Source organism: Cibotium barometz, chromosome 28 (genome assembly GCF_041138505.1).
Source record: "Cibotium barometz isolate CiBa-2024 chromosome 28, ASM4113850v1, whole genome shotgun sequence".
NCBI lineage: Eukaryota > Viridiplantae > Streptophyta > Polypodiopsida > Cyatheales > Cibotiaceae > Cibotium > Cibotium barometz.
The window spans coordinates 21,222,815-21,227,794 of NC_141073.1; the positions used below are offsets into that span (position 1 = coordinate 21,222,815).

A 4,980-nucleotide genomic window follows, 5' to 3' on the forward strand; every position below is an offset into this window, starting at 1 on the left:
TGTAATTTTGTTGCCATTTACAATTTACATATGTTGACCCTCTTAAGCAAAAATAGCTTTGCGCTTGTCTAAGATGTAATTTTTTATTCTCATATGATAGCTGATTTTGGTCAATTTAGCATTCGTGGAGAATCGATGAGGCACACCTCGAGATTGCTTCAAGGAGAGCAGATCTTGCAATCATATCGAGATGATTCATCTTGTTTGGAAATTGTGAATGAAATGAAATTGTTGTTCAAGGTAAAAAGTAGCTCTACTCTAGGCCAATGGTACCATGTAAGCATGCAAACCCACTACTGTGATTGTCAAGATTGGACCTCTGAGTGCAAACATCTCTATGGCATTTGGCTGATAGTGGAGAGACATCTTCGACACTTGCAAGCTATTCTACCTACTGTGGAGGGATAATGTATATAAGGTGATATCCTCACCATCAATGCACCAACATGAGGTGCCCGATCAAGAAGACGAGATAATCTAATGTATATAATAGATCAAAGATATCCTTATTAGCATCTAAGAGCAAATGCCCAAGTTTGGTCTTAAAGACAGGGATATCATCTTTCAACAATTAAAAGTGTTGAGAGATGCCATTTCGTCTTTGGTGGCTCTCCAAACCAATTGAAATTCCCTCTCGAGGTACTATACGTCAAATTCAAGCCCATGTAATGTAAACATGACTTGGGCATGGTGTTTCGCAAGCAAATGTAGAATTGGCACAACCTATGCATGAAGAAGGAACCTCTACTCAACCCAACAAGCCAACCTATGATACTGGTGTGCTTAGGCGGAAGCATCAACATCGTCGACATCGCATACATTTTGAGAAAAAGCCTCGCATTTTGTGCCACATTGTTCTACAAAAACCTTGCTAGTGGATGCTAAAACTACTGTTTCATGTCACACTTGCCATGCCTTACTACCACTGACTGCAAGGCATGCCCCCCTTGGAGTTGAGGCAAGTCTCTTAAGGCGAACATGTTCAAGTGTGTAACAATTCTAATAGCTTCTATTGTACCATCACTTCTTGTGGGTATGATAGGTCACATGATGAGGAGCGGTCTTTTACTTTGAGTACTTTGGAAAGAAATATACTTCACGAGATATTTACATCTCAAGTTAGAATCATACTAATGTACACATGACATGGTTCACTCTATTACTCTTCAAAAATTTATGTACACATGACATGGTTTCTCTTTCTCTTTGTGCCATTTCTTTTCCAACAAGATGTATTAAATAATATTGTGAATGATTGTGCTATAGGTTTTCTTCTTATGTTGCCATTCCTTCACACGTCTTTTGTTGGTCTATGCGCATGAAGTAATCCCGTACTGTTAGAGTAATCTCGGGCAACCCAAGATTACTCTAATAGTCCGAGATTACTACACGGGCAGAGGCATGTTGGTTCATGCGCACGAAGTGATCTCGGACTGTCTAGCAGTCTGAGATTATTACACGGGAAAAGACATGTTGGTTCATGCGCACGAAGTAATCTCGGACTGTCTAGCAGTCCAAGATTACTTCGCAGGTAGAAACCAACAAGCCTCTGCCCGTGTAGTAATCTCGGACTGTTAGAGTAATCTCGGGCAGCTGTAGTAATCTCGGACTGTTAGAGTAATCTCGGCCTGCCCAAGATTACTCTAACAGTCCGAGATTACTTCCTAGGCATAGACCAACATGCCTCTTCTCGTGTAATAATCTGACTGTTAGAGTAATCTTGGGCTACCCGAGATTACTCTAACAGTTCGAGATTACTATCCCTTTTTTGCATATAGTGCATGCTTCAAAGTATAGCATGCTTCAAAGTATATAGTGCATGCTTCAAAGTATAGCAAGCATGGCATACATGTTTAAAACGAATAAAATGGCACTCCTAAAATTTCAAATAGTGACACCCATTGGTTCCCAAACATGTGTTCAAAACCAAAAGGTTTTGGTAAAGATTAGAGATTATAATAGAGTGTTTTCTTCAAATTCTAGCAAGCATGGCAATCAGAATCCAAGACTTTGTATTGCATGAAAGGCATGTTTTCAAAGATTAGAGATTTACAATAGACTGCATAGACAACTTTCGAGGAACTTTGCATTGACGACAACCTTGCAACAACTTTCCAAAATTACCCACGCAACCTTCTCTCGAGCTTACTGTTGGGTCAATACGTGCTCAAAACATACTTTTGCAGATTACCTTCTACAAAATACCGCATAGAGATTACAATAGACTGCATAGACAACTTTCCGTACATGCTTCAAGATTACAAAATCATGAAAATATGGTATAAACTCAACTCTTGGAAAGGCATGTTTTCAAAGTAAGAGATTGGTTTCAAAACATGTTTTCAAAGATTAGAGATTACAATAGACCGCAACGACAACCTTGCAACAACTTTCCATACATGTTTAAAAATTACCCACACAACCTTCTCGAGGGCTAAAAGACTGGTCAATACGTGCTCAAAACATACTTCGCAGATTATCTTCTAGAAAGAGAATTTTATATACAGCTCTGTATCTCATGAAATACACAAAATCTTGATTTCAAAACATATTTTATTACCTTTTACGTAAGATCACAAGATTACATTATGAAAAGCCAATGCCAAGCTACTATCAAAAGTGTCACAAAACATATCCTCAAGACCACAAAATATGTCCTCATCAAGACCCAAAAATATATCCTCAAGACTACAAAATATGTCCAATCAGGCCAAAAAGTATATCCTAAAGACTACAAAATATGTCCTCAAGGCCAAAAAGTATATCCTCAAGACCAAAAAATGCATCCATCATTAGTTCCAAAATAGAACTCGATAGTAGCAAAAAATGAAGCCTCGATAGCGGCAAAAAACTAAAATGATCCGTGGATCCAATCGAGTAAAGCTATCTTTAAATTCTCCACATCGCCATGTACAAACCAATGCTTTGACAACTACATAAGATCATTCAAACTATGCACATCATTTCTAAACTTGATTCACTTAAAAACATAAAAATGCATGAGTCTTACTCATTGCCTAAGTCTCTTGTGTTGTAGTCCCCCCTCAATCAAGAGACGCATACATGTCATGGCATAGTATCCAGAGTCATAGCCATTGAGCTGATGGGGAATCTTATACAATTCAAAATGTAATGCAGATAGTATAAAGACCAATTTATAACTATCTCTAATGTTCTTTAAACTGTGTTAGATAGTAACATACCTCCACTATAGAAAGCTCACAGAGTTCCCATGGACTCTCTAGTTCTCTCTACACCGTAGGATGTGAACAATGAAGAGAGAAGTATTGAAATATCCTACAAAACATGACCTCTTAAAAATTAAAGCTTTACACATAAATTCTATTGAATACATGAAGTAATCTTAGTCGCCTCATACCTGCCCAAAGGTGCCTTATACTCTATCAAAGAGTGGACAGATAAAGAGTCGAAGAATAAAATGACACTCTGGTCTCTAAGCAATCCATGGACATGGAGTACATGTCCATTGTAGAATACAGTGAGGGTCCAATGAGACCTGCAAATGCAAACTATTATAAACACATACAAGGGAGTGTTGTACATCACTTATTAGAATAGAGTACCCAAGAATGATGGGAAAAACGTAAACACGTGTCCTCCAAGATTTGGCGACTTGAAGAAGTTGTTTAGTGCTTTCTCACTAACTCCATCACGAGCAACAAAGCTATACCATAAGCTATCATCAACAAACCACACCTGGTCTATGATAGTCTATGATATCCTTAGGCACTGTGTGCTCCATCCACCTATAGGCAATATTGGGAGTATAGTGCCTCATGAATAATTAAACATGAGATGGTTCTAAGATAAATATCAACTTAGAACACTTATAGAGCAAAGATATTCATGGTTTTAGAGCTAGTCTCACCTCTAAACTCTCCCCTACGAGTTTGAGATCTAAATCTACAGTCAATCCATATCACAAAGACTTGAAATGGTAGACCATTCCTAGTCTCAATCTACGCAACACATTTCAATAGTATAAGTTATTGAGTAAAGATTTTATAAATCTATACTGGCAACAAGAGTTTACCTTTTTGGTCTTCCCATCTTGCGTTTTGGAATATCAATGCCTCTAAGCTTGTGGACATTTTCTAAATGGCGTAGCATGTGGACTCTTTTATGGTAATTAGTGTCCCTGTTTGGACAATCCTGAGACGCACGACATTGGCGAACAATCTTTCCATTCTCTTACTATCTCGATAAAGTAGGAAGGCTCCTAATATAATTTAATTTCATGAAAAAACGATTAATTTGTGAGCGGAGGCGTCCAACTGAGTTTATTTGAAGAGAAGAACTAAAATCAGTCCAATTACACACACACACACACACACACACACACAGCAATCACCCCGATTATAATTCTCTCCCTCCTATCACAACTCAATTCGATTATTAATCGAAAGGGCACCTTATTTCGTACCACGAGGAACCCTAAAAACTTGGATTGGCCTTTGATTCACACGCAGCCACCAATGAGATATGCCAACCTCCCCAGCCCTAAACTACTACTCTCGGACCATAGGAGAACCCCGTGGTGGCAGGCGCTTCCCGTTGATGGCGGCCGGAGCTTGTAAAGGCGGCACAACAGCCTCACTTGGGGAGATCGCACAAGGCGAGCAGCCTGAGCACGAGGAGCTCGGAACGATGGCGCAACACCTTAGCTTTTGGGGAGATGGAGCAACAGCTAAAGCAACAGGGAAAAGAAAGCAACGGGCTCTTTCTCGGCCCTCCCGTGTCCGTCCAAACATTCAAGGCGCCCGTCCTAAGACCACACACCAGCCCGCCCAAGTTTAAGTGTGGCCCGAGATTACTCTCTGGTCCGAGATGACTACGCTGCCGGTCTGCAATCAACAACCCTGGTGCACCGATTTGACTGCAGGCCTCTACCCACCAGAGATCCCACCTCTTGGACCGTGGCAAATAAAGCTGAGGGAAGAGGGGGGAGGGTAGTTGGGA

General features: G+C 40.0%; 1 long non-coding RNA gene across 1 annotated transcript; it reads right to left on the reverse strand.

The window, feature by feature from the left end:
- Positions 1-2,580: 2,580 nt before the first annotated feature.
- LOC147622645 (uncharacterized) lies at positions 2,581-3,724 on the reverse strand. The gene is made up of 3 exons (XR_015269465.1): positions 3,585-3,724; positions 3,011-3,517; positions 2,581-2,932 (listed from the first exon to the last, which is right to left on the reverse strand). It is a non-coding gene; the product is annotated as an uncharacterized LOC147622645 (long non-coding RNA).
- Between the last annotated feature and the right edge of the window lie 1,256 nt (positions 3,725-4,980).